This window comes from Bubalus bubalis, chromosome 16 (genome assembly GCF_019923935.1).
Source record: "Bubalus bubalis isolate 160015118507 breed Murrah chromosome 16, NDDB_SH_1, whole genome shotgun sequence".
NCBI lineage: Eukaryota > Metazoa > Chordata > Mammalia > Artiodactyla > Bovidae > Bubalus > Bubalus bubalis.
Genome location: NC_059172.1, coordinates 15,449,668 through 15,459,815, shown reverse-complemented (window position 1 = coordinate 15,459,815; position 10,148 = coordinate 15,449,668).

Sequence of the window (10,148 nt, the reverse complement as noted above, 5' to 3'; positions counted from 1 at the left end):
GAAACTTATGGTCCTCATAGATTGTCTAGAGATTCCAGGAAGCATGAGAGGATGTTGCTAAAGCATCTACAGACAGCAATATCTAGGGTTATTAATGGAATGCATCTTGTATTACAATTTAGTCAGATTCTAGAGACTTTAGTTGGAGGAAGACCCATTTAAAATGAGTCAACAGTTCAAATAGGCTAAAGTCAAATTCACTAATGAGAAATATGTCACCTCTCAAAACAGAATTGTCTAAAAGAAGTTGTGGATGCTGAGTCAGTAGATAATCAGTGCTGTTTCTTAGCAGTGTTGGGGTGCAGCCCTCAGTTTACCAGAAAATTTCCAGAAATCTAACCACGGTCTTGGGGTCTTGTAGTATGTATACAGCAATGGCTTGTCTTCTTTCTATGAGCTCCTTTGTCAGTATTTTTTGGTTTCTGATTGAATGACAGTAATTTCAATAATATTGTCTAGGGAGGTCTTAATGGGTAAAAACATAGAATTAATGTTGCTGCTGCTACTGCTAAGTCTCTTCAGTTGTGTCCGACTCTGTGCGACCCCATAGACGGCAGCCCACCAGGCTCCCCCATCCCTGGGATTCTCCAGGCAAGAACACTGGAGTGGGTTGCCATTTCCTTCTCCAATGCATGAAAGTGAAAAGTGAAAGTGAAGCTGCTCAGTCGTGTCTAACTCTTAGCGGCCCCATGGACTGCAGCCCACCAGGTTCCTCCATCCGTGGGATTTTCCAGGCAAGAGTACTGGAGTGGGGTGCCATTGCCTTCTCCATTTAATGTTGTTAAAATGTACTAATTAGCAACCTTCATGGTCTTAATTCATCTTGTCAAATTACAGTTATAAAATTGGAGTTCCACTAAATGTTTCTTAAATTTTCAAAATTTTCAAAAATTTTCAAAATTTTCTACTGATTTCACAAATTATAAGACTCAAATTATCTTTAACCTAATCATATTCAGAAAAATAAGTACTAATTTGTTCTTTTTTAACTTACACTCACGAAGTTTCCCCGGTGGCTCAGAGGTTAAAGCATCTGCCTCCAATGCGGGAGACCCGGGTTTGATCCCTGGGTCAGGAAGATCCCCTGGAGAAGAAATGGTAACCCACTACAGTATTCTTGCCTGGAGAATGCCATGGACAGAGGAGCCTAGCAGGCTACAGTCCACGGGGTCGCAAAGAGTCGGACACAACTAAGCGACTTCACTTCATGAAGCTCAGTCTCAGTTCCAGGACTGGTGACACATTACATATAACCAAGAGGATAGAAAATGATTTTTTTACTTACACAGTGGAGGGTTTCTGGGGAGAACAAAGCAGGTTTCCAAAGATGGGCCAAAACTGACTTGAGAGAACAGGGAAAGGAGGCTGACTTGGAGCCTTAATTGTGCCTTGTGGGTGGAGATCCTGATTTTCACATAAACAGGGACTTGAAGTTTGAATCTTCTGCTAGTGCCAAAGTGGGGAGCATCAGGCTTTCTTGCCAGCTTGCCTACATGTAGGACAGAAAGATAAAGAGTGATAAGGCTAAAAACTGTGAGTGGTCAATCAAAACATGGAGTTAGCTCTTTAATAGAATATAATTAATTTCTTACTTAATACATTCTTTTAGAATATACTTCATACTTTTTGTTGTGAATTTATTGTATCACAAGAACAATACAATGAGTTAATTCTAAGATTATAGTGAAAAGCAGTGTTCTCTGAACCATTTGGAATCAGATCAGATCAGATCACTCAGTCGTGTCCAACTCTTTGCCACCCCATGAGTCCCAGCACGCCAGGCCTCCCTGTCCATCACCAACTCCCGGAGTTTACTGAGACTCAAGTCCATCAAGTCAGTGATGCCATCCAGCCATCTCATCCTCTGTTGTCCCCTTCTCCTCCTGCCCCCAATCCCTCCCAGCATCAGAGTCTTTTCCAATGAGTCAACTCTTCCCATGAGGTGGCCAAAGTATTGGAGTTTCAGCCTTAGCATCATTCCTTCCAAAGAAATCCCAGGGCTGATCTCCTTCAGAATGGACTGGTTGGATCTCCTTGCAGTTCAAGGGACTCTCAAGAGTCTTCTCCAACACCACAGTTTAAAAGCATCAATTCTTTGGTGTTCAGCCTTCTTCATAGTCCAATTCTCACATCCATACATGACCACAGGAAAAACCATAGCCTTGACTAGATGAACCTTTGTTGGCAAAGTAATGTCTCTGCTTTTGAATATGCTATCTAGGTTGGTCATAACTTTCCTTCCAAGGAATAAGCGTCTTTTAATTTCATGGCTACAGTCACCATCTGTAGTGATTTTGGAGCCCCGAAAAATAAATTCTGACACTGTTTCCACTGTTTCCCCATCTATTTCCCATGAAGTGATGGGACCAGATGCCATGATCTTCGTTTTCTGAATGTTGAGCTTTAAGCCAACTTTGTCACTCTCCACTTTCACTTTCATCAAGAGGCTTTTGAGTTCCTCTTCACTTTCTGCCATAAGGGTGGTGTCATCTGCATATCTGAGGTTATTGATATTTCTCCCGGCAATCTTGATTCCAGCTTGTGTTTCTTCCAATCCAGCGTTTCTTATGATGTACTCTGCATATAAGTTAAATAAGCAGGGTGACAATATACAGCCTTGACGTACTCCTTTTCCTATTTGGAACCAGTCTGTTGTTCCTTGTCCAGTTCTAACTGTTGCTTCCTGACCTGCATACAAATTTCTCAAGAGGCAGGTCAGGTGGTCTAGTATTCCCATCTCTTTCAGAATTTTCCACAGTTTATTGTGATCCACACAGTCAAAGGCTTTGGCATATTCAGTAAAGCAGAAATAGATGTTTTTCTGGAACTCCCTTGCTGTTTCCATGATCCAGCGTTTGTTGGCCATTTGATCTCTGGTTCCTCTGCCTTTTCTAAAACCAGCTTGAACATCAGGAAGTTCACAGTTCACATATTGGTGAAGCCTGGCTTGGAGAATTTTGAGCATTACTTTACTAGCATGTGAGATGAGTGCAAATGTGAGGTAGTTTAAGCATTCTTTGGCAAGAAGTGTGTTCGACAAAAGCATCAAGACTCCTGCCTGAATATATTGACAAGCACTTTGTGAAACAGTCACCGAATTTGTTCTTTGGGGGAAAAAATAAATAAATAAATAAACCCCAGGGGCCATTTTCTCACTATAAAATGCCATTTGGAATAAACTCCTAATTTTATAGTAAGAAAATGGCCCCTGGGGGTTATTTTTTTTTTCCCCAAAGAACAAATTCAGTCACTGTTTCTCAGAGTGCTTGTCAATATATTCAGGCAGCAGTCTTGATGCTTTTGTCGAACACACTTCTTGCTCTCAGATACTTAGCAGTGTAATAGAGGAGACAGACCACAAATAGAACAAAATAAGTTCCAACAGAAAGAGATATAAGAAATTCACATACACATGCTATTTGAGCAAAGAGAGAATTCTGTGTAAGCAAACATTTTCAAGATGTGCTTCACAAAGAAGGGCATGCATAGAAGGTGACTCATAATATACAGCCCTTTGAGTCAAGAGTTCTACCTTTGGTAGTGGATCCATTACATATAAATAGTCATTCATCCTCAATATGAGAGAAAGGAAGAGATAGTGAATTATTTCTCAGGCACACAATTATATGAGAAACAACAAATTACTGTCAGTCTACTCACTTTCTTAATTTAATGAAGTGTATGTTTATTTTCTTATATTTGTATAGTGAATATATTAAATTTAATGTAATTTAAAATTTAAAAATGATATTTGTATGTTTCTGTGTACAAGAATTTAAATGTTCAACTAAAGAAAAAATTTTATCTGATCCATGCATGCGTGCTCAGTCGCTTCAGTCATGTCTGACTCTTTGCAACCCTCTGGACTGTGGCCCACCAGATTCCTCTGTCCATGGGATTCTCCAGTAAGAATACTGGAGTGAGTTTCACTGCCCTCTTCCAGGGGATCTTCCCAACCCAGAGACTGAAGCCAAGTTTCCTGTGACTCCTGCATTGCAGGTGAATTCTTTGCCTCTGTGTCACGAGGGAAACCCCATTTGATCCATAAACAAGCAAAACATTCATAAAGCCATTAAAGAAGTTGAATTTATTTTTTTGCCCATGGGATTTCAGTCTGAAATCATGAGCTAACCCCACTAACTCCTGCCAAGTTATTGAGAAAAAGTTCTCAATGTTACAGTTTTATCACCTCTCTTTCCGCATTTTTCTTTGTTAATTAATTCACTCATCAAACAATGATAATAACAGGTATAGAAATTAAGTCAAAGACTTTGTATGTACATGGTAATGTACTACAAAGTGAAAATAAATGGAAGAAGAAGACATAATAATCCCCTTCTAATGAAATTTCTATAGCATACAAAGATAAAAAATCTCATGAAGATATACAAAGAAGCAAAATAAAAGTTATAAACTCAAATCAGTACTTTAATATTCTAATTAAAACTAAAATTGTTTGAAGTTTTTCAGTTCTATACTTATAATTTATGAAATAAAATTTCTAACCACAAATAAGGAATACCTTATTTTTTAATCCAAAAGAAAATTTTCAGAGTCAAACTATCAACTCAGTTAACTGTAAGTCAATTACCTTTTCCTCAATAAGGATTTTCTAAGCACACCCTCATCTATCCCAGCACATTTTTTCTCCAGACTGAATGTGTGTGTACTCCAGCATGCAACCAGGGGAGGGAGTTATTGTAGAAATTTATGTTATCTATGGCTCAGTAAAAAAATAAAATAAAACATCAAAATTTATTGGCTTAAAATATACCTTCATTATCTCACATTTTCTATGGGTTTGGAATACAGGTATCCCTTACTTGGTGCATAGTGCTTAAGTCTCCATTGAAATTATGATCAGTTTGTTGGCTAGGATGTTAGTCATCTCAGGACTCAACTGGGGATAAAAAATATGCTTCCAAGCTCCTTCACATGTTTGTTGGCAAACGTTAGAAGATCTGCTTCCAAACTCATTAACTTCATGTTTTCACAGGGCTGTCTCACAGCATGGCAGCTGGTTTCCGGTAGAGTCAGTGATCCAAGAGAGAGTGAGATAGTGGCCAAAAAGGAAGTCACAAGTCTTTTTATAGCCTTACCTCAGAAGTTGCATCCTTTTACATGTCCCATATTCTGTTCATCAGAAGTAAGTCAGTAGGTCCAACCCATGTTCAAGAGAGGGGACCTATGTATGTACTTAAATGCAAAGAGGTGGGAAACATTCAGGGTTTTATATAGACTGTTTATTGCAATCTTCCCTCTGACCACTAGTGATTCACATCCAACCTGCACGCAACATACACTCACTTCCTCCTAAGTTCTCCAAAGTCTCAAATCACTGTAGCATCAACTCAAACTCTAGAATCCCATTTTCTAAATCAGGTCTAGCTGTGGAGGAGGTCCCTTGGTAATAGTTCCTCACATACAGGTCCTCATGTTAAATCACACTTTAAATGTGTATCTGAGATAATAAACAACAATTATTGACTCCATGAACACCCAGTCTTCAGTGGTCAAATGGCACAGGATAAATATTATAGATATCCTGTTCAAAAGGAGTTAAATAGAACAGTCTTGAGAGTGCCTAAGATTCGATGGGGAATATCAGACCACCTCACCTGTCTCCTGAGAAACCTGTATGCGGGTCAGGAAGCAACACTTAGAACCTTAATGGAACAACTGGTTCAAAACTGGGAAAGGAGTATGTCAAGGGTGTATATTGTCACCCTATTTATATAACATATGTGCAGAGTAGATCATGTGAAATGCTAGGCTGGATGAATCACAAGCTGGAATCAAGATTGCAAGCAGAAACATCAGCAACCCCAGATATGCAGATGGTACCACCCTAATTGAAAGAGGAGAGTGAAAAAGCTGACTTAAAACTCAACATCCAAAAACACTGAGATCGTGGCATCTGGTCCCATCACTTCCTGCAAATTGAGGGGGGAAAAGTAGCAGTGACAGATTTTACTTTCTTAGGCTCCAAAATCACTGCAGATGGTGACTACAGCTATGAATTTAGAAGACTCTTGCTCCTTGCAAGAAAAGCTATGTCAAATCAAGACAACATATTAAAAAGCAAAGATAACTCTTTGCCAACAAAGGTCTGTAGAGTCAAAACTATGGTTTTTCCAGTAGTCACGAATGGATATGAGAGTTGGGACCACAAATAAGCCTGAGCACCAAAAAATAGATGCTTTCAAATCATGGTGCTAGAAAAGACTTTTGAGAGTCCCTTGGACTGCAAGGTGACTAAACCAGTCTGCCCTAAAGGAAATCAACTCTGAACATTCTTTGAAAGTACTGATGCTGAGGGTTTCCCTGGTGGCTCAGTGATAAAAGAATCTGCCTACAGTGCAGGAGACATAGGAGACGTGAGTTCAATCCCTGGGTCAGGAAGATTCCCTGGAGGAGGACATGGCAACCCACTCCAGTATTCTTTCCAGGAAAATCCTATGGAAAGAAGAGCCTTGTAGACTACAGTACATGGGGTCCCAAAGAATCAGAAGTGACTGAAGTGACTGAGCACACACAGACTGATGCTGAAACTGAAGCTCAAGTACTTTGGCTGCTTGATATGAATAGCCAACTCATTGGAAAAGACCCTGATGCTGGGAAACATTGAAGAAAAAGGAGAAGTGGGTAGCAGAGGATGAGATGTTTAGATAGCATCACCAACTCAATGGACATGAATCTGAACAAACTCTAGGAGACAGTGAGGGACAGGGGAGCCTGGAGTGCTGCAGTCCATCGGGTTGCAAAAAGTCAGACACAATGACAGAACAACAATAAGATTTTATATAAAAAGGTATGGTAAGACATACAAAAATGAAAGTGATTATCATAAAGAAGTTTATACTCACAGTTGCCTAGAAATAGGAAGCACAGCACACCACATTAGAAAACACTGGAGTCAGTGAAAAGGCAGAGTGAGCAAGGGAACTCTTGGGCTAAAGCTTTTATTGTGCTTTCTGTGGGAAAGAAGTGGTAGGAGAGGATAGGTAGACTGAGTGGCTAGTTTAATTTCTCTGGCTTTGAATCGTATGGGCCATCTTTAGTTGTGTGGTAACTGGTCTGGAGTAATTAGAGCAGGAAGTAGTGGTCCCGGAGAAGGCAATGGCACCCCTCTCCAGGGCTCTTGCCTGGAAAATCCCATGGATGGAGGAGCCTGGTGGGCTACAGTCCATGGAGTCGCTAGGAATCAGACATGACTGAGCAACTTCACTTTCCCTTTTCACTTTCATGCATTGGAGAAGGAAATGGCAACCCACTCCAGTGTTCTTGCCTGGAGAACCCCAGGGACGGGGGAGCCTGGTGGGCTGCCGTCCATGGGGTCGCACAGAGTCGGACTTAGCAGCAGCAGCAGCAGTAGTGGTCCAGAGTATAAAAGCTCTATAATGGACATTCTAGGGTTGTGAGCTCTGGATTGGTTAGTTTGCATTTGAAAGGTACAATTAAGAATTAGTTGTTCATTGTTCAGCCTCTTCATTCAGCACTTTCTCTACTTTTTGCATAATAGCAGGCAAGAATGTTGCTAAATGTCTGCCTTTTAAAAACAGTTACCTACCCATGATCGAATTTGAGGAACCAAGAAAAATAAAATTAGGAAAAGATATGAACAGAGTGTCAGAGACCTGCGTGACAATATCAAAAGGATCAACATGTGTGTAGCTAGTGTTCCAGAAGGACAGGAGAGAAAGAAAGGGGCAGCAAAAACACTTGAGGAAATAATGACCAAAGTTAAACTTAGCAAAAGATAAATTTACAGACCAAAGAAGCCCAGCAACCCCCTATCAGGATAAACACATACAAAATCTAGGAACATCGCAATCAAACTGCTAAAAACCAAAAATAAAGTGAAACTCTTGAGAGCAGCCAGAGAAAAACACTAGATTATATACAGGGGAGTGACTATTTGGGTTACCACTAGCTTCTAACCCCCAGTAAGGAGTTCAGAAGACACATCTTTAATGTGCTGAAAGAAAAGAAAAGAAAAACAAAACCCTGTCAACCTGAATTCCATACCCAGTGAAAATTTCCTTTAAGAATGAAGGCAAAAGACATTTTCAGAAAAACTAAAGAGAGAATTCACCATCAGCAGACCTGCACCACAAGAAACCCTAAAGGAAGTTCTTCAAGCTGAAGGCAAATGATAACTAGAGGGAAACTTCAGGAAGGAATGAACCAGAAACCATAAACATGTGGGTAAATAGAAAAGGCTATCTTTTTAATCTCTTACTTTCATGCATTAAAGCTACAGCATAACATAAAATAAAATAAAACAGTTACCTACCCATCTCTTGCTTTCAAGCCTTTGCACTTAGCATCCTTAAAGTCCAGATTTCTGCTAAAAATCTGCTTAATGCAATTTAAAATTCATCTAACAAGTTAATCAGAATCCTCCCAGCCTCTTTTTCTTCCTGGTTCCAAAGTTATTTCCACATTTTTAGGTAATTGTTGTAATGGTACACCTTTCCTGGAACCAAAATCTGTGTTAGTTATCTCTTTCTGTATAACAAATTGCTTCCATATTTAGTAGATTAAAATAGCAAATATTAATTATCTCACAGTTTCTGTGATTAAGAGTCTAAATCTGGGTTTCTGGTTATCTGTGACTCAGGCTTTCTGCTGTGATTGAAGTAGATGCGTTGACTGAGGGAAGGACACCTCAAGGCCCAAAGGAGGCCACAGGATTGTCTCCAGCTCTCCCTTTGGGTGACTGGCAATCTTCAGAAAGTCTGCTTCCAAGCTCACTCATGTGCAACTCTACGCAGGGTTCCTTTGTGATGTGACTGCTGGCTTCCCCCAAACTAGTAAGCAGAGTGACTGAAAGAGTATTCAGGAAGAAACCCATTGTCTGTTGTAACTGAATAGCAACAGAGGCTTCCTGGCACTTCTTCCCTATTCTGTTTGTCAGATATGAGTAAATAAGTCAAACCAAAGGAAGACATTACAAATGTACAAGAATACCAGGAAGCAGGAGACAGCTCGGTCCACCATAAGGGTTCCCAACGAATATTAACATTTACCATTGAGTTATATGCAGATCTTTCTATCTCAGGCAAATTCTACCAATCTATTTGTGGGAATCCACTTTAGAATTTCTACAGATCTCAGAGGACTGTCACTCAAAATGGCTGTCTGCATTGTCAATATGAGCATCACGAGGTAATTGTTTCTCTATTGCCCTCAGAATGGGAATGGTATACTTAAGTCAAAAGGAAAGACTAGGATTTGCCACTGCTCTTACCACCTTTAAATGGTGTCAAAAGCAAGATTTGGTTAAACAATGTGCTACCACTGGCCTTATTAAGAGAATATTTTGGGAAAACCAGATATCATGTCTGTAATTCTCTATAGGATTATAGAGCACTTCTGCTGCACGGTCTGTTGAAGCTGGCACAAGAGGGCCTAGAGGAGCTACTCCACGTTCAAGGTCAGGAGGGGCGGCTGTGAGGAGATACCCCTTGTCCAAGGTAAGGAGCAGTGGCTGCGCTTTGCTGGAGTAGCCGTGAATAGATACCCCATGTCCAAGGCAAGAGAAACCCAAGTAAGATGGTAGGCATTCCGAGAGGCATCAGAGGGCCGACACACAAACCATAATCACAGAAAACTAGTCAATCTAATCACACAGAACACAGCCTTGTCTAACTCAGTTAAACTAAGCCATGCCATGTGGGGCCACCCAAGATGGGAGGGTCATGGTGGAGAGGTCTGACAGAATGTGGTCCACTGGAGAAGGGAATGGCAAACCACTTCAGTATTCTTGCCTTGAGAACCCAATGAACAGTATGAAAAGGCAAAATGATAGGATACTGAAAGAGGAACTCCCCAGGTCAGTAGGTGCCCAATATGCTACTGGAGATCAGTGGAGAAATAACTCCAGAAAGAATGAAGGGATGGAGCCAAAGCAAAAACACACCCAGTTGTGGAAGTGACTGGTGATAGAAGCAAGGTCTGATGCTATAAAGAGAAATATTGCATAGGAACCTGGAATGTTAGATCCATGAATCAAGGCAAATTGGAAGTGGTCAAACAGGAGATGGCAAGAGTGAACGTCAACATTCTAGGAATCAGCAAACTAAAATAGATTGAAATGGGTGAATTTAACTCAGATGACCATCATATCTACTACTGCAGGCAGG